General features: G+C 35.0%; 1 long non-coding RNA gene across 7 annotated transcripts in view; it reads left to right on the top strand.

The window, feature by feature from the left end:
- Nucleotides 1-20,980, top strand: part of LOC141507607 (uncharacterized) — a 90,757-nt gene that overhangs the window by 7,837 nt on the left and 61,940 nt on the right. For 4 of the 7 annotated variants that reach the window (XR_012474195.1, XR_012474194.1, XR_012474196.1 and 1 more), the window contains exon 3: nt 482-2,640. This is a non-coding gene — a long non-coding RNA (uncharacterized LOC141507607). Of the gene's footprint in view, nt 1-481; nt 3,880-6,047; nt 9,936-20,980 lie in introns of those variants that run through there. The other 3 variants (XR_012474197.1, XR_012474198.1, XR_012474192.1) reach the window with 3 other exon arrangements.

Here is a 20,980-nt window from a genome sequence, read left to right as displayed (position 1 = left end):
GTATAGCTAGTGTGGGGGGGATGGCCTGGGGAAAACCTAAAGAGAAAGGGAAAGGGTTTGGAGGTCTCAGCATGGATGAAGACCAGGGTTTGGGATTGCAAGGCATAGTGAGAGGTAGAGTTGACAGTAGTTTGGAGGTTCATGAACACAGAAGGGTGCATTTGTGGGTTATGGCAAGATCAAGGGTAGTTTGTATAGGATCAGAGTACCCAAACTTTTCTAGATGAGCTATTTTTTCACTTCTTCTGAAATCTTATGCTCCATACCATGGGAAATGAGTATTAATAGTATAGTCAGTAAAAATAGAGGCTGTGTCTGCTGACCAAACTTCCTACCTGACTGGGAATCCAGTTGAACTAAAGTGAGGAGATCCTGGGCGACAGATGGTTGATGTTGATGAATGAGAAAAGACATATCTACAAAAACATTGAAAAAAAGAAACCACATACACAAAATCTATATTTATGACTTTGCTTTACAGGACCCCTTAACTACTTCCTTGAACTGAGAGCCTAAATTAGGGATCTTGCTATCTATATTTTCACCTGGGGCAAGTAGAAAGGAAGAAATTCAGCTCAAGTACAGCCTGAGTGGAGGAAACCATATTCTAAGATTTCTACCTTACTGCAAGTACAGTTGCCATGAGGAAGAAATGTGCTGCCACTTCCATTCAACAGGATAAATAAAGAGGAAATGCCAAAAGGAAGATACTGTTGATGTTCTCTAAAATTCCTGCCCTTGGGCAAAACTCCAATTGTCCACTTTACTTGGAAGACAAGAGACAGATTGGAGAGAAACCTCTTAAGTCTTTAGGAAGCAGCTAGGAATTGCCATGGACCTGTTGGAGATCCCATGTATAAAGTGATACTGTGTTTATGAACTTCAAATCACAGTCTGTCAGTCCAACTAGATGTTTGATGAAGCAAAGACACAAATAACATTTTTGTTTGTTATTTTTAATTATAGATAATTACTTCTTGGGTCTTTGTTAATTGCCAAGAATTCCAAAGTGCTTCTCTAATCAATTCATTGCTCCAGCTGCTTTAGAAATCTGGGTGTCTCAAGAGGAAGAAACTGTGGTCAACATAAATTTATTCTGTATGGGTAGGGGTAAAAGATTCCAAAAAGAATTCTCTTGTATCAAGCAAGTTACAAACCCAAATAACAGACAAAGAAAGATCTCCAGTCATCTATGTGAGCCATATTTCCCATCCATGGTGGGAAATGGATGTTTGAATGATGATGATGATGATGATGATGATGATGATGATAAATGTTTGTCCTTCCTTTTTGGAAAAAAAAGACCATGATATCAGGGAGGTTTCAACGTTTTCAATAGGAGATCAAGTTGAGAGATGGGGGAGAAGGGTGGAGTTGAGCATTTAAAGAATTATAAAAGACTTAAGAATTCTTGCTGCTAGGATTGTGAAATGGATTCAATCTGAGATGATGAAAACGATTGCCATTCATTGGAGAGACTTAATTAGTTAACATTAATTGGAAGTGGATAAAATAAAGATGATTTTGTGACATCTTTAAGGAACATTCTGGAAAACCTTGAAAGCAGAAGCAACATAAGTTATCAGTTAACTCCTCTTAACAATGACAATTTTTGGTAATATTGAGAAATGTAAATACTTGCTCCAGGGAAAAATTGTCATGAGAGAGCCTATTGTCAAAGCCTTCTTGGCTCATTTTAATAGTTATTAGCCTAAAAACCTTTGTGAATATCTACTGGAAAAAGAAATAGACAACAGTTTAGAACTCCCTTTAAGATCACATGCATTGAGAAAAGGCTCATAAAAATTTCAATATTTTCTTTGATTGCTCTTGTTCAGACAGTGTAGTCATTCCTTCATCTTCTCCTCCCTTCCTTCCTCTTTTCCTTCCACTTGTCTTTTTCTGTCTGTAACACTAACTCATACCACCCTTATTGCCTGATAAGCAGGTATATTCGCTTTCATCTTTTCCTTCAAGGTTCTCTGGTACCTGGAAGTGTCTAGCCTCTTTGCAGATAGTTCCATTCCCCACCAGTGATATTCCTTCAATTATCGAGGATGCTCCCCTGCATACCAGTTTCATTTAGTAATTAACAGTTGGATTCACTTTTACGAGAAAAATAATTGCTTAAATATTTGTGCTCAGATCACAAATATACTAACTTACTCCCCCCAATTCTTGGCAGGCATAATTCATCCCTTTTCCCCTTTGCACTACCTCAGTCTTTGGGGAGGGAAAGATTAGATTCATAAATTACCTCAGTTCCCATAGAGCATAGTCCCAATATGAATTCCAACTTCCCTCCCCCCACCCCCCATCCCAACCTCAAGAACTCAAGCTTCTCCAGGCTTCCATGCTGGGCTAGCTGGCTGCACCATCCTACAGCCCTGGCTCCCAGGTTGCTTTGACTTGAATGCTCAGTCCTGCAGAGATCATCCTGAGCACCTGAAACTGAGGACAAACAACACAGAATAGAAACACTCATGCCCACGTGGGAGTAAAAGAGAATAAAAGAGAAAAAGCCAGGGAAGGAATGTAATGGTGTCTTCACTGAGGGTGAACTATGATCTTCATGTTTTAGAAGCAGCAAATAAGAGAGCAGTGGAAAGAAGGTGGTAGAAAGAAGTACGGCTGGCACAGGTAAATCTACTCAGTAACACCAGTTTTAAAATGCAGGCAGCCAATAAAAGGGGGCTACCCCATTCATGCAGTGGAGGACACAAGTTTATCTCTCTGTTTCCTAACTGGGTATGTCCAGACCAGCTATGGGTACATTGTGCATGCACACACAACACACAAACACACACTCATGTAAATATGTCTATTTATATACTGTATTCCCCCTCAAAATAAGCCCTAGTATGAATTTTTTCAGAATACCCATAATCTAAACCATACCCCCAAAATAAGCCCCAGTTAAGACTGTCAACCAGACAGATACATTTAATACATCCATTGACAACACATGACAGACATATGAATTATAAAAATAATACTACTATATAATTAATGAATAACATCATTGGCACTTAAAATATATGATAATATAAATTATAATTAAGTGTTTATAAATACTCAAGCAGGTGCTTGAAATTTATTGCCAAATGACCAATCCAAGTACAAACACAACACACAAATAACTGGATGGAAAGAAAGCCTCACATCTATTCAACACTAAGGGCAAGAAAGATAAGATTGAACATAAATGCTGGGCTTGAACCAAAAAAGCCTGATGCTTTTTTTTGTGGGTAGATTTGTGGGTAAATTTAATGTGGCCATTTTGTTTTTCAAGTAGGTCAAAGAGGTCTGCTAGTCTGGAATTCAGCTAGCAGGTACATAGCTTGCTTAAAGACATGAAGAATTTCCTTGCAGAGAGAAGAATAAATCTAATAACTATTCCCAAAAGAATGACTGCCTATCTCCAGACACTTAATATTACAATAAACAAATCATTCAAGGACCTTTTGCACATGGGAATCAATGACTACATTGGAAATAGAATGGAGAGAAATCAGTGTGAAAATTTTGTGAAGCAGAGCCTGCAACAAATTGTGGCTTGGGTGAAGAATTCATGGGATAAAATCACTGACAGTTGTGTAGCCAATCCACTTATCCACTACATGGACAAGAAGTGCTTATTTAAGGAAAGCTATATTGCTGGACATGAGAGATTGGGGCCAGTGGTTCTACAGAAAATAGAAACACAAGAAATTTAGATGGGGAATTTGGGGTTTGGAGAGTTAATGAAAATGTCCCAGAAGAAGGTGACATTGACTGTATTTGAATAAATGTAGATTGTTGTACCTGGAAAAAATAAGACTGAAAATAAGCCTTAATGTCTCTTTTGGTACAAAAATTAATATTAAAACCCTATCTTATTTGAGGGAAATACAATATATATATATATATATATATATATATATATATATATATATATACACACATATATATATATAGATGTGTATATATGCACACACACAGATATATATATATGTATATATATATACACATTGTTGATGTTCAGTTGTGTCTAATATCATCAGCACATCACTGTATTGAAAGTATTTGTGTGTGTATATATGCATAGATATATATCTATATATACATTAAAATATATGTACACACACCTTCATATACTCTTGGATCCCTAGTAAACCATTTCTGTTTGGTCTGAACTTGAATTCTGGGAATTGTATGAAATCAGTAGGCTCTTCCTCATGCTTCCTTGTCTCTTAAAAGAACTAAGAGGAGGAGACAGGATATATTGTTAGATTAAATCGGAACACAATAAAACAATCAAAATGAAGTCCTGACTTTAATTTTGCATTCTTTTTTTTTCCACAATACTGTTACACTAGTAATTCAAAGCAGGCCTAAACCTGCCAAACTCATTTGAGTACAACTTGCAGAACCTGGAACAAAGTATATAACAGTACTGCAGAAAGGGTGCACTGCTCAATTTCAATGTCAATTCATATACTAGAACCAGCTGACTCTAATGACAAAATGGATATCCAGCCACAATTTAGATTTTGCCATTTGAGGAAAAAAAAATAAGCATACCAGTCAGGTGTTCTAACCTCATTTAGCAGCAGATTTTCAGAAATTACAGAAATTAGATTCCCCTTAATCCTTCCAAGCAAGTGAGATGGAGATGGGCATTTCTTGGCAGAGCCTCATACTTCCTATAGAGCAAATATTATATAAGCAAACTAACAAGTTTGTTATTTATAAGGATGCAAAACATGTCTTGACTTGTACTGCACCTCTATCTTCTACCTAGACTTTGGAATAATGATTAAATTTTCGAATCCCAGCACAGGTTTAGATTTTCACTGTATTTCTTCCCATTTCACAATTCCTATAAAATGGGCAGGAGTTGCTCCACAGAATGGCTGATGACTCCAGGCCATGTGCTTAGTACATTATAAACATTTCAAGGAAATGGCTCCTTAAAGCCAATTAAAACAGAATTTTTCTAATGCATTCAGGAGTCTCTTGTTTTATTGAGTGCTCTGAGAAGGCTATGAAAAATAAACAATATTCCAAATGTAACAAATCCTCCTGAGTGAGAATTTGAAACTGGTTTCAGTTGGGCTACTTTGCATTATTACTTAATGTGATATATGAAGATAAAACTTGCAGGTTTAATTTTTCATATTTCAGTTGTGAAAAATGTGATATGGTTTAGTTTTGTAGATAAAGTTTAAAGATGTTCACAGGTATTTATTGTTGCAATGAATAAGAGTACTGCTTCCTGAGGAAAACCTGAGTTCACTTACTAGCTTCATGACCCTGGGCAAGTCACTTAATCTCCATTTGCCTCAGTTTCCTCACCTATAAAATGGGGATAACAATAGGGCCTACCTCACAGTGTTGTGTAGATCAGATGAGTTAATACATGTAAAGCATTTTGCAAATCTTAAAAAAACTATATAAAATTTAGCTATAATAATAATCATCATCATAATTACTAAAGCCCACTATGAGACAGGTACTTTGTTGAGTGCTGGGAATACAAAAAAAGACAAAAAATAAAACTCTGCTCTCAGACAGTCAAAATGGTAGCAAATAATATGTAAACAACTACATATACACATTATATAAATATGTACACACACATACACACACACACACAATAAAGTGAAGATAATCTCAGAGGAAAGGCAATAGTATTAACCATGGCCTGCAAAGGCTTCATACATATGGTAGGACTTGAAGGAAACTAGGGAAACTGGGAGGAAGAGATGAAGGAGAAAGTCCCTAGACTTAGTGGATAGCCAGGGAAACGCCTGTCATTCATCAGGAACAGACAAGATTTCAAGACCCAGAGACCAAATAAATTTTAAGGCCTTCTGATTTTTTTTCATTTTATAATTACTGGAGATTTATCTAATCATAGCTTGAAAATGCACCCTACTTCCATTTGAACTAGACCAAAAAATATCCAAGTTAGAAAAGTTTGTAATTTGTCGGCTCCTTGAGAGAATTTTTTAGGCTATGCAAATCTAAAAGCAATAATTTGGTTATCTTTCTTTTCTTTCTAGATGGATGATGATTTATATTTAGAGGAGAAGTTCTGGATTCTGGGAATTCAGGAACAGGCATAATCTACATAATCTTATCCTAAGCAATTTCCTTTCTCAATAATGTTACTAAATTGATTCTTCAATTGATACTTGAGCCCTTTAATGTGGGTACAACTTCTTACCAATGTGGATTTCAACTTATCCATATCTCTTACCCTGTGAAATTCTTGACATCTTCTCATTAATCCTTGAGAGAGAGAGAGAATCCATCCAACATGTTATAGGTCTTTCTCCTGTTATTTTAATATTTGCTTGAGTACCAGTGTTCACTTACGTCCTTCACACTTGCTATGTGATCATCATCAATAATATGTTGTGACTTTACTGGGGAAATATGGGTAAATGTTTTCAAAGTAACCCACATATATACACGCATGACACATTTTCACATTTGTTCTGCATTATTAATATTATGCCTATTACTTTTTTAAGTTTGGACAGTCAACAAGACAGTGAATCAGTCCTTGATTTGAAGCCTTTGTGATTTCTCAGGTGTAAATGCTAACTGATTAGTTTTCACTTTCATGAAAGATTCACTTTCCTGAGTCAATTGAAATTGGCTTTAACATGCCATTGACCTTTGAGTTATTTATAATTTTGATTCTTCTGAGATTATAGGGACCAGAGAATTATAACCATATTTTATTAATCATGGGTTATTAGTTTTAACGATGGGCTCTTGTGGTAGCAAAGAGCTTGTAATAATATGAGGTGTTAAAGTTTCCAAAAAGCAATTCTCCATCTCCTTTTCAGTTTGGGGACTAACTTGTTCATCAGTAGCACCCGTGAGTAAGATGTAGATACTTATAAAAACTCATTCAAAAGGTTTCTTGTTCACACTTGCAAGCCATAATCTAGAGATTACATTTTTATCTTCTTTAGTTTTCAAGTATGAATACATAGGGAAACCTTATTCAAGTGACTGTGGTTTTAGTAGAGAAGGATTTACACTGGTTTGGGACTCAGTGCAATTAGGACAGTGTTATCTGCAAAGAGAAGTGTTTAGAGAATCTTATCATCAATAAGGGATATTTGTCTATTTGAATTCTGTATTTTCTATGGAGAATATTTTCTATGAGCATGCATTTCTTTATTTTAAAACTCAGTTGATGTTTGTACTTATTGGACAAAGTTATCTCTCTGGTTCAATTTGTTATTACAAAATCATTTCTTTTAAAAAACATTGAAATAGTTTGGCTAGACTCATTCCCATTTTGTTAAGAAGGAAGAGGGCATTCAAATAGAGATGATTTTTAATATTCATTAAAACTCTAGGGATCTAAAATTCTAGCCCAACCTCCCTTGTTTGATAGCTAGAAATAAAAATATAATAGTCTTTATCAACAGTGGGCCAGGATGCTTTCAGGACAAAGTAGATGTGTGTCAATTTGGTGATAAATGTAAGTATGTGTGTGTGTGGGTGGGTGTCTGAAATATCTAGATATGTGCTAGATATTGGAAACTTCATCAAGAAAAAGGAAAGGCAGGAATTTTGGTAACTGATGATATTAATTTTGAGAGACAAGATAGTATAAAGGACAGATCATAGACCTTGGATTGAGGAAGATCTGAATTCAACTACCACCTACTGCCATGTAGTGATTGTGACTTTTAGCCTCTCAGTCCCTAGAGGCAACTCTTTAAGATTAGAAATTATGGGGATGGCTAGGTGGCGCAGTGGATAGAGCACCAGCCTTGGAGTCAGGAGTACCTGAGTTCAAATCTGGCCTCAGATACTTAATAATTACCTAGCTGTGTGGCCTTGGGCAAGCCACTCAACCCCATTGCCTTGAAAAATCTAAAAAAAAAAAGAAATTACAAAGAAGACCTGATCAGCATTGAAAGAGGGCATTCCTGGGGCAGCTAGGTGGTGCAGTGGATAGAGCACTGGCCCTGGAGTCAGGAGGACTTGGGTTCAAATCCAGACTAAGACACTTAATAATTACCTAGCTGTGTGGCCTTGGGCAAGTCACTCAACCCCACTGCCTTGCAAAAACCAAAAAAAAAAAATGAAAGAGGGCATTCCTAATACTTTAGAGATCACTGTGAGTCCCATCCTCCTTCATCTTAATTTTAAATGAATTTAAGAGAAGGTGCTTAAATATTACTTTGAATATGAATGTAAGTATTCCTACACATACATATATGCACCTTGGCATGCAAATATATGAGAACATAGATGCATGTACATGCACATATACTTATGCATATTCAAACATGTATTCAACACTAGATCTACTGAAAACCAGAATCAAAGTAAATAGCAAGAGATAAAGATAGGTTGAGGCCAATTATGGAAGGTATTGAATAGCAAGATATAACATTTGTACTTATTTATTTGGAGGTCACTGAAAATGAGAGTGATGTGAATAAGGAAATTAGGTGGTAGGAATGTATACAGTGGATTAGCAAGGGAAAAAGAACTGCATAGAATGGGGTAGTGCAATGGGAAAGGAAGGGAGAGAGCTATTTCAAACACAACAAAAAAAGGTAACTCATTAAATATGGGGAGCAAGAGAGGGGAAATCAAGGATAACTTCTGAGAGATTTTGAACATGAATGTCTAGGGGTTTACTGATGACAACAACAGAGGTGGAGAAGTTAGTAGAAGGGACAGGTTTGAAGAGTAGGAGAGAAGTTTAGCCTTAGATTTGTTGAGATTGAACAGTCAATGACATATCCAGAAGAGAACCGGAAATATTGGACTCAAGCTCTTCAGAGTTATAGTAGTTGGAGTTAGAGATTTGAATTATCTAGATATTAAAGTGAAATGTGAAACCTGAAAATAGATTGAATGACATGGATAAGTGAAGTGAATGAAGTTGATTGTCCTCCTGAAAGGAGACTAGTCTCAAGCTAGCTATTCCCAAGTTATTGTTAACTACACTAACAGCTTACATTTGTGAATTGGTTTTCAAATTTTATAATATAATCATTTCATCTTCAGACTAACCATATGATATAGTCAGGAAAGATATTACTCTGGTTTTAAAGCTACTCTTTGTTCATAATTTATAAAAACTGTTAGAAATGTATCCATCCATATGTTGTTACATTAAATAAATACATGAATAAAAACATTTAATTTCTTCAACTCCTTCCTCACCCCACCCCACCCCCAAATTGGAAAGGTACATATGGGAAGGAAGAATTTTATACTAATTTGTAGCATTAGACTGTTGTAGGGAAACTAATTAACTTTAATAAGATGGAAAACACCCATTATATGTTTATGTTTTAATTAGGACAAATGCACCTGGACAAATTTATTAGCACAAATGCACCATTTATTAGAATGACTCGGCGTCCTCTGTCCTAGACTTTACAGGGTGATTGAGTATGTAGTAGTCTATACTGAGCTTCCCTAGGGAAGCGAACTATCCTGATAATTATTTCCTTTTCTATCCACCCTGACTTCCATTTTCAAGAAACAATTTTGGGATTGGTTATTTGGTCACAGAGTGGCAGGTAGGGGAATCAGAAAAGAAAAGGCTTCAAATTTCATATCTTATCCCTATTCATCTGACCTCATCCCCATCAATCATATTCTATCCTTTCTGAAGCCTATCCTTCAATGTTGGTACAGGAGTAGCGACAGGCAAGTTGGTGTCTGGTTTTCTTCACCAAATGAGAAGGCCATTATCCTTACTGGGTTTATCTTGAGGGAGAACTGTCTATATCTTTGGAATAAGTTATTTTAAAGTGTTTTTCTCTGTGAAACATATAAATAAACTAGAAAAAACAATTCTTGGGTTTTGGAGGTGGGATGATAATGTAATCTTTGAATGATAAATTATCCAAAAGAACAAGGGGAAGCTGATAGAGCTGGTAACTTCATATGGTCATTCACAGGTCTGAATACATATCACCTCAGCTCTATTAAAATTCTGAAACTTAGAGATACCCTACTAAGAGCACTTTAAAGGAAGTTATCCACATGAGAGAGCTTCAAAACAGGAAAAGGGATTCAATCTTATAAGGGCTCTTCCAGAGAGTGGACTCAGGAAAGGATCAAGGATCAAGAAAAAGCATCCCTCATTTCTGCAACCATTCCCCATATAATATGGTCTTCAGTCATCTTGTCATCCTCTTCTGAATATATTCTGTTTTGTTAATGTCCTTTTTAAAATGTGATACCTAGAACAGACCAAAATGTTACAAATGTGATTTGTCCTAAATAGAACTAACCAGATATACTATTTCTTTTTTTGGTGTCTGGGAGACAGGGTAAATTTTATCAAAATGTTACATAAATATAACTATTATTATTAGCTACTATTCAATGAATTTTAATAATACCTGGGTAGCTATATATATATATATATATATATATATATATTAACAAAGACATGTTTTCTATACATTAATATCCATACTATTGATTGCACTTAGGTATTCCAATCTTATTCCTATTTGATTCACATAATCTTAGACTATTGATTGCACTTAGGTATTCCAATCTTATTCCTATTTGATTCACATAATCTTAGAATCTCAGAACTGGAAGAGCTCTCACACTCCATCAAATCCATCTCTTATTTGACTAAACTCCCTTCTCCAACATTGCTTACAAGTAGTCATCCCAGATAATGTACTAATCTTCCTGAAGCAGTCCATTCTAGTCTTACCTAATTTTGATTATTGACATAAGATTTCCTAATATCAAGCCCCAGTCTGCCTCTCTATAACTTCTATCCATTGTTTCTCCCTAAATTTTAGGAATATATAGCAGTTAAATTCCACATCCACAGGAAGCCCTAGAAATATTTGAAGACTAGTTCAATGTTTCCAATTCGTTGATTAAATAAAGTGAACTCTCCCAGGGTCAGGAATGGGCACCAGGGACTTTCCTTCTCTCAAGAAACTCACATTCTGATGGGGGAGAAAAAACAACTATGTTCAAACAAGATATATACATTGGAAATTGGAAATAATGAAGAGAACTTACTAGAACTAAGGTGGACTTTTGGAAGGACTTTTTAAAGAAGGTGAGATCTTAGCTGGGACTTGAAGGAAGCAAGAGAAATGAGGAGATAGAGATGAGAAGGAAGAGTTTTCTAGGCATAGGAGATAGCCAGTGAAAAATATCCACATAAATGTTTAATTAAGTGCCATACTATGTGACCAGGCATTGTGCTAGGTTGTGAGGATACAAATAAAAATGAATAATGCCATCTCTACTCCTAAGGAACTTACCAGAACTTATTGAAGACAGTAGTACCATCTGATCATATTATCATCTCCTCACATTTCTTTGCTTTGACTTCCTAGTCCAAAAATCATTTTTTAAAGAGAAAACTGAATTGAATCACATAAAATTGGATTTCACTTATAAGTTACTCGATTGCTTTATGAATATAAAAACACATACCAAAATTATTATTATAGTCATTAACATAAAGTGAATTTTACTAATGATTGAATAACCATTTATCAATCCACAATACAAGTCAACATTAGAAATAAAAAGTAGCTGAAGCAAGATTTTTAGGTTCCTTGAACCATAGAAGGCTGGGGTTGGAACTGGGCAAGAAAAAGGGAGGGGGAAATGATTCCTGGCTAGTTCAGGATGACCACAAGTTCTGAAAAAGACTCTTTGCATCAGGGTGAGGAAGTAAGGATGGAGGGCTAGGACAGATGCAGAGGGCAGATACAGGTGGCCCATAGCAGGTGACCTCTGAGAAGGGAGGACAATCAAGAACTGGGAGAAGACCCAGGTGTTCTTCCTCCTCAGAGATTCTTTAGCTGGTTGCTCAGCTAATTGCTTTCATCTTTTTCACCCTCTCTTGAAACAATTATTCATATACTTTTACTTCCTAGATCCTAAATTCCTGGAGGATAGGGTCGTCCTATCTAAGCTTGGCATAAGAGATTTTTGAACTGAATTGAAGAAACAGGATCTCTTTGGGGGCAGATTAATCCACCAGTTCTCACCAAATGACAACTCAGTTCTAGCTCACTTTTATGCCAGACATGATTGAAGTGAAAAAAAGGGAATTATTCGATAAATTTTATCACTGTTTATCATTGTTTAATGTACTCCCCCAAATATTTATTAAACTGTTTAAATTGTAATGAGTTTTGGCATTGAAAGAAGTTAAGTGGACCTCAGTTATCTGGAAAATTCACTTGTGTGGGCGATCCCATCACCTATGGCAACAAATAAATAAGGTGCCTTGTGCTATATGAATTGTATACGAGTCACACAACCTATCCAAACTAGCAGATGGTTAGTTTGTTTGATATAAATAAGAAAACCATCTGCTACCATATTTGACATTGGAACCATTTAGCTATGTCAGTTGATATAATAATAGCTAGTATTTATCTAGCACTTTCAAGTTTGCAAAGTGCTTCACATTTTTAAAAATATTTTGTCCTCAAGTCAATGCAAGAAGTGTTTATGAAACATTTACCAGGTACCAGAGCTTACTTAGCACTGGGAGTACAAATATAAGCCAAAAGAAAGCTAGTACCTACCCATGGGAGCTTACATTCTCTAAGGGAAGACAGGACACGAAAGGAAGCTGCAAAGGAAGGGAGGGGACTTATAGATGCAAGGATGTGAAAGAGAAATTTGGAGGATTGCAGCCAGGTGGGAAATGAAAAAGGTGCTGCCCTGGGTCCCTTCTTCAATGGAAGTTCTGGGAGAATTTTTCTACTCTCCAATCTACTCTGCCCAGGGGCAGAAGGTACTGAGAATGTGGGTTCCAGGGTAGACCAACAAGTTATGAAGGGTAGCTGCTATTATTATCTCTATTTTTGCAGATGAAAAAGAATCAGGTTAAGCCCAGGGTCACACAAGTAGTAAGTGTATTTGAACTGAGGTCAAATTGACCCCCAGGTTCACCTCTCTATCCACTGATGATCTTTAGGTGGTCATGCTTTCATAAGAGATTTGGCTCAGATATTCTCAAAAATTAACTCACAATTAAATTCAATGAATGGATCTCCAGTCTCAGTTAACCTTAGTCATTGATGAAGACCAAGAGGAGATATAAAGAGCCCTGAATGTCACCTTGGCTTCATTCTGATGGATCTTTCTCTGTCTGCAAAATACAAAATTATCCAGTTACATTGCAAGCTGATAGACTGCAGTAACCCTCCAGAAGAGCTGCTTGGTCTCCTTGGAAGAACCTTGCTTCTGAAAAGGGAGGAAGAGATTTCACAGACTGAAGCTAAGCGCTGTATATCTGTCAGTTCGAGGTGGCCTTTGTCTAATGAGGTGACTGTGGCCACTTCTATCCACTTTGATACCTTGAACTGTGCTCATCTAATTACACAGACTGATCTTTTCACAGGTTTGAGGGGAAAAGAGACAGAACTCTATCCTCCATTTATTTTTTGTTTTTTTTTTAAGATTCTGAGGATAGCCTTCTTCTGACATTAGGAATGAGTTCCTCTTTTTAGGAATATTATCTAAGCTCATGCACATTATTTCTTTAACAGATTGTCATCTCCACAACTCTCCTTTTGGGGGCTTGGGTGGTGGCATGGGTCAGGGGTGGGGAGTTCTTACAATTTAATAACACTGAGTGATCAAAGTCATGATAGGTCAAAGTCTAACCAGTTAGATTTTCTTTATAGTAATTAATATTAATTAGTTAGTCTTTAATTCTCTGGTTCTTACTCTTTATTTTCAACAGAGATTCTGGGTAAAATCTTTCTTTTTTGGATAATCTGAGATTTCTCCTATTGCCCTGATCCCACATTACTTAAAATATAAAATTCTGAAATCAGTCTTCACTATACATAATAAATTTTATTTTGTTTTTGCAAGGCAGTGAGGTTAAGTGGCTTGCACAAGGCCACACAAGCTAGACAATTATTGTCTGAGGTCGGATTTGAACTCAGGTCCTCCTGACTCCAGGGCCTGTGCTCTATCCACTGGACCACCTAGCTGCCCACATAATGAATTTTAATTGCTGTTTGAAGACAATTTAAAGACTCTATGTATTGGCTTGTTTTTCTTTTCATTTCAGTCGACATTTTTCAGTGTTCATATAATTATTTATGTCTTTTTGTATGTTTTCTGTGTGGTTATTGCTAAAGACCAACCCTGGTTAATTTCTAATATGAGGAAAGAACAATACATTGCTTTTATTTATCCTCCTACTTTTAGAGTTAGCCAGCATAGTGATTTGACATTCTCAAATTTTCCCCATCCTTAAAACAAACAAAAAACCCAAACAAGCTTTTACTAGATCCTACCTACCTACTAGATCTCCTCAAGTTACTGTCTTAGATCTCTCATCCTTTTCTTAGTCCAAATCCATGGGGGGAAAAAACCAAATCAAAACTGTCTACAATTGCTGTCATACAACATGGTTTCAACCTTTTTTGTTGGCCTTGTTGGACCTTAAAAGCTCTTCCCAAACTCCAGGATACAGTCAAAGTGCTGTATTACTACTCCGTTCCTCATAAACAAAAATCCATCACTTTTTTCCATTCTTTGGCACTGACTTATCCCCCTCAGCTGCCTAATGCACTTCTTTCTCATCTTAGTCTCTTAGAATCTTTTCCTTCAAGACAAATCTTTAGCACCACCTTCTATAAATGAAACTTTTCCGATCCTCTCAACTCTCCCTCTCAAATTGCCTTGTATTTAATTACTTTGAATTTATTTATATTCATTTTCTTTATATTTATTTTTTATACTCCTATATGTACTTGTGATCTCACCCACTGGGATATAAAGTAGATATTCTTTATTGTATTGATATCCCCAGCATCCAGTACAGTGTATGGGCATAATAGGAGTTCAGCAAGTTGTTAATTCATGGCTTATTGATCTTCTAAAGAGGATTTGTGAGGAAACATATATATATATATAAATTGCACAAGACAAGTGAGTTATCCTTCCATGTTATTTGAATACAGATTTGTTAAAATTAGGGCTAGCAATTGAAAAGTTTTTTTAAGTATAGGGACCTGTGGTCATGATGCAGATTAACTGTAGCTGGATTAGTTTAACAGCTTACAATCATCACTGTCCATTTTTGATAATACCATTGTATTGGTCTGACTATGGGCCATATGGTTGATTTGGGTTACTGAGTACAACCTATAAATACCATTACTTTTCATTGTACATTAGTATTTTTTATTCTTTTCAGAAAGATCTCATTTTAGAAGTGTGATATTTTCTGGGGGTATCCTATATTAAGACCAATAATAAATATGGTAGAAATAAATATGGAAAAAATTGCAACTGAATTTCTAGCATAGCATCACATGCATTCTTGGTCAGATTTAGTGGTTCTGCTCTGCCTCCCACCACATAATCATTCATGAGTAATACCACTGAAAAGATGATTGGGAGAAGAGAAAAATTCTAGCATCATCATTTGAAATACGAAAGACAACCTTGGCAAATAATTGTCGAATCTAACCAAAATAAGAGCAATTATCAATGTAATTAAATAATTCTTTGACTGAATCAAACCACATTTGGCTGAATTTTTTTTATTTTTCTTGGAAGCCAGTTGTTCAAATACAGTACCTAAATATTTTACAGGCCAGAAGGTAGTCTTTTTACTACTTCATTTTGGAACTGTCAAGGAAATATATGCTCCCTATCATTTGTGTTAACAGAAACATCCAGCTGAAGCCTTTTAAATTATTATCAGTAAAGAATCAGATCACAACTTCTGGACATCTAATTGACTTTTTGTCTATTTTTTAAAGAAATGTATTAATATTAGTGAATTATGTCTCCTATGCATCACATTTATCATATTTATTTTACCAAATGTATATTATTAATATTTTATCTTTGCTCTGATTCCAATGTTAATCATAACTAAAATAACAGATTTAGAAGAAAGAAATCCCTCAAACAAGGGACATAGATGTATCAATAAAAACTCCACAATCTTTTCTAATCCCAGGAAGGTAAGAACTGGTTTGAAAAGCAAGAGGCAAGTTAAATAAAGTAACAAATGAGGCATATATATATATATGTATATATATACACATATATACATATATATAGGCAATTTGTTTCACTTGACTACATATTTGTTAAAAGAAGTTTGTTTTACTTTTCTTTTTCTACAATGTGGTAAAGGGCAGGAGGAAAAGAAATTGATTTTTCCATTTTTTAAAAAATAAAGATTTGGTGAGGAGAATAATACAAAATTGAAATATTACTTGTACTTTCAGATGAAGTTACCATATTAATTATTATTAGTTTTGCTTCACTATATTTCTCATGAAGTGGTTATGATAACCTATAAGTATCTATAATATAAAAAGGAGACACATTAATAGTAATGGAAGTGACCAAAAAAAAAAAAGGTAGCACCTGGGGAAATTTTCAGGATAATAGAAGGAATTCTCACATATATTTTGGAAGGTAGTATGCACTATTCATTCAACCTTCAGCAAACAATTATTCATTCATTACCTGTAATATGGAATTGGATCAGGCAAAATACTAGCAGAGACACAGGTCCTTAACTATGTTGAAGTTCATATAGAGAGAGCATAATGAAAATAATCATAAAATAATCATCACTGAGTATAATGGGGTCAAAGGGTTCAGAGAACTTCTATGGACACAGAATTCTATAGAGTTAGTATTTTGTTTATCCCTTTTAGAAATTGTGTCACAAACTAGGACTCTATCACATTTGACAAGTCTTCCAGATTTTATTGCTACTGCAAGAGACTCCCAAGTGCCCTTTTAGTCTGAAATACAATAAAGAGATTAATGTCTAAGTCTGTTGTACATCTGTTGGAGGAAACTTGAATTGTGATAAGGGAAACTCTATAAACCTATAGTGAGAACTAATTTTTCCAATTAACTAAGAATATTTTCTAAGAATTTACCAGGTAAACTTAATTAAAACATACAAGAGAAAAAGATCACTCATGCCTAGGTTCATAGAATAATGTTCCTTAATAAAACCTTTTTTTCCCTCTTGCCCAACCTCTTTCCCACATTCTGATCGCCAAATCAAATAGAGGATTTGGTCAATTCAGTTAACTACTAATTTCAGTGAAACAATTAAAACTGATAGATCTGTTACTGAGTACTAACATACAGAAAAATGTTAAACAGGTAGGGAGATTACCACACAAGACTGTGTTCCTTTTAATGATTGCATGATTTCATTTGTATGCCTTCTCATCGGAATGCCTTCTCATCCTCTGCCAATTGTACATAATTCCTCATAGATCACCCTCAAAGGACCTGCTCAACATACTAAAAGACTTTCCTGAGGTTCTGCAAATATTTTAGGGACAGAGTTATAACACTCAGACTGTTCATCTGTGTATTCAATCAGTCTAAAAATGAGAAATTTATCTTTTCTCCCTCATATATATAAATATCCTTGATGGGTTTTAATGACATTTATTGAATTCAAATCATTATTGACACAATGTTCAACTTGCATATTTCCATGTCCTTTGGACTATTTGTAATTCTATTTAATTCACTTGGGTTTGTGTATTCCAGCATTCACAGCCAAAGGCATTTTGCTAGTGTCATTGAAGGTGTGTTATGTAACTTCAAGACAAAAGAAGCATCTTTGGGAGATTTGGTGATTAAAAATATGAACTTTTTGACTCATTGAAAACATTGCACAGTTTTCCAAATTTAATCCAGTCTGATCTCCACCTACTAGGCTACTCCGAACTTAGTCCATTATTCAGTTGTTGCAATGGCTATGTTAAACATATTGATGGACTAATGGGCTGACTACATCGTTTCATGTCACAGATTTGAAACTGCAAAATTTTCATACACTTCATTTTCCTGTGTGGATGGTTAGTTAGTCTGTTATCTTTCATACTACTCTGGATTTCACTAAGAAAGCTTTCTAATATTTTAGGGATTAATACAATTAACAGTACTGTGTTATTTGCAAACAATATGTGAAGAGACTCATAATTAATAGGAAAGTCTTTTGTTTGCTGGGCAAATATGCTGGAAAGCATAATTTCTGAAAAGCATGCCTTAGATAAGTAAATTAAAATTATCTCTCTAGTTTCATCCTATTACCACCCTATATGATTCTTGAGAGATATATGTGTGTGTGTGTGTGTGTGTGTGTGTGTGTGAAACATCTTTTCTGAGGAGTCTTCCAAGCTGAATTTTGACCTTTTGACCCTACAAAATGTTTTCTTAAAATTAGAAGATAACAAATACCTTTATATACTTGTCAGTTCTGTAATCAAAATGAAGTATATAGAAAATTACCCTGTTAAAATCTTTATTTTCTTCTTACATTTTCATCAGTGATAGTTTTGATGTGTACATGGCCAACCTGATTAAATTAGAGAAAAAAACTCTGAACAGGCAAGCTTACTGGATCCAGCAACACCAACCTGGGTTTTTGTTTACTCAACATTTGAATACAGAAGCAATTAATATTATTAGAAATGCTGAGTCTTAGCCATGTATCATTGAAAAGCTTTCTTTCAGTGACACAAAACAATGTTAGGATGAAGGGCACCAGAAATTCAACTGTAAAAGACACAAAATTGCCAGGATGGGAAATAGTTTTCTCCAGTAGACCCTGCTTTGTGCTACTAATTTTAGGGTAATTTTTCCTTAGAAGCATAACAGAAAAGTTATAATTTAAAGTTCTTTTTCTTAAAAGAAGATTTATTTTGGATTAAATGATTTTTATGATGCAACATGGTTTTAAACAAAAATAGAGATCAGTATGAAAATAAAACAAATTGTACACATTAAAATATCTTTCCCTCAAAGCATTTTAGAATCATAAAAAATACAACACAAGAGTCGTCAGATATTCAGATGAGGATCAGTATACAAATTTCCCAGAAAGCAAACATTATATTACATTTCAAAGTCACAGGCTTTATATAATACTGCCTATGAACCACTTCCTGTATGTTTTACAATTTGCTGTATTTGCCTTGAAGAAAGATGAAATTTAACTGATAAAAGATGAAATGAGAGATGTGTAATCTTAATGCTTCTATCAAATATCTCCCATTTTTTACTCTATTAAAAATCACATTTAATAAATGTGCAACTTAAATCAAACTCCCTGAAGATAGAAACATTGCTATTGCATGTGATATGTAGAATAGCAGACATGTGAGGCAAGGAAAGCATGAAAAGGCATAAAAAATGCACTGCAGGTGCTCGACTTAAACTTTAGAAATAAATGTTTTATTTTTACAGTGTCTTAAATCTTTTAAAAAGAAAGACTTATTATAAAATTAGGTTAAGTAATACTTTCAGTAAGAGATGAAGAAGATCCATAGATTTCATGAGTTCATTTGGAATGCCTGCATCCCTATTATAAAAACAAGTAATCTTACACACTTTCTTACATTTTGACCCCCAGAATTTCTTGGAATATCCTACAAAGGATAACTACATTGGAGCTTTAGGGTTTCATACTGTGTGTGTTTCCCCTTTAATCTTTCCAGAATGTTCCTACCATCTTTTCTACAAAGAGTGATGGTCCGTCAGAATTACTCTGATGGTCCCTGTCTTGTCTCAGTGATCAATGATTTACCTTGACCTATATACCATCTCTATTTCAGTCTTGAAATTTTAAAAGGGAAGATGTGATGGAAAGACCTTACCCACAGCCTTAGCCTAGTGGCCTGCATAATAAATGTGCTTAATAGGTGCATGTTGATTTGACCTGCCCAAGGACACTAGACATAATATCTTTGTACTCTTTTACTCTTTTAAGATACCTTAAAACTACCCTCACAAATATTTTCGCCTTTCCATTAAAATAATGTCCCATCCTTCTGAATTATGAAAGCCAAAGAAATGACCTTTTGTGAATGAAAGACATAACTTGTTGAATTACAAACACTGCTCAGATCTTGATTTGTCATTCCACAATTAAACTCTTTTTAGATTTTATTTCTTGTATAATTTAATAGGTAAAATTTAAGATAGCACTAGAAAACATGATTTAAATAATTTCCCCAAAGCTCTTCGCATTAAAAGACTGTCCACTAAACATAAATTAAATATCATAAAAATATTGAAGCACCACCCTTCATTTTATTTACTATACAAGGCTCAATAATAATAATAATAATGATGATGATGATGATGATGATGATTAATTTTTAAAATCCACAATGCATATTAATGCTAGACTTTTGAACCTCTTGGTCAATATATGACTAGCTTAATACTTTTTGGCTAAATTCTGCTGTACAATATAATCACCAAACTACTATAGTTATAAAATGAGTGTTTCCCCCCCCCCCAAAGGATGGGTTTTCAAAAAATGGCCTCACTAGACAATACGGTATATTTTTCATAGTCAGAAATAAAGTTCAACTATGTATTCCAATCTTCCCTGCTTCACCAAAAAGATTCAACAAAATTAGTACTGTCTCTCCCTCCACCCCTCTTTTTTTGTCTTTATCATTGCTTCATCTGTTCACAGTTCTTTTTGGTCCAAAAATGCTATGATGTAAGTAGTACACACCCTTGATACATTCTTTGCACTAGACCCAAAGAATACTACTCCCATAGCCCAACAGCTGGTCAGTAATGACTGTTACATTCTCAGGATGGCTCAAATGTTAGGCTCCTTGTCTCCATTTCCCATTTTGAATGCCCTCTTACTGGTCAGAAACTGGCCTCAAGCAAAATATAGCAAGCTCAGATTTCACTAGCATGTGTTCAGACAAAGGGTATAGTCATGGAGGACTCTTGAGAAGTTCTCAAAAAAATTAAATTCTCAGGTTAAAAAAAAGGCATCTTGCTTTAGCTTTAACTGAGTCATCAATGGTAAAGACTGAAGATATTTGAATGCCAACCTGCTATATTTTACTTGTATGTAGTCACTTGCATATTATCTCCCCCATTAGAATGCGAGTTCCTTGAGGGCAGATACTGTTTTTACCTTTATTGGTATTCCCACTGCTTT

The sequence above is a fragment of the Macrotis lagotis genome, chromosome 1 (assembly GCF_037893015.1).
Source record: "Macrotis lagotis isolate mMagLag1 chromosome 1, bilby.v1.9.chrom.fasta, whole genome shotgun sequence".
Classification (NCBI taxonomy): Eukaryota; Metazoa; Chordata; class Mammalia; order Peramelemorphia; family Peramelidae; genus Macrotis; species Macrotis lagotis.
This window is presented reverse-complemented; position numbering and strand designations above follow the sequence as displayed.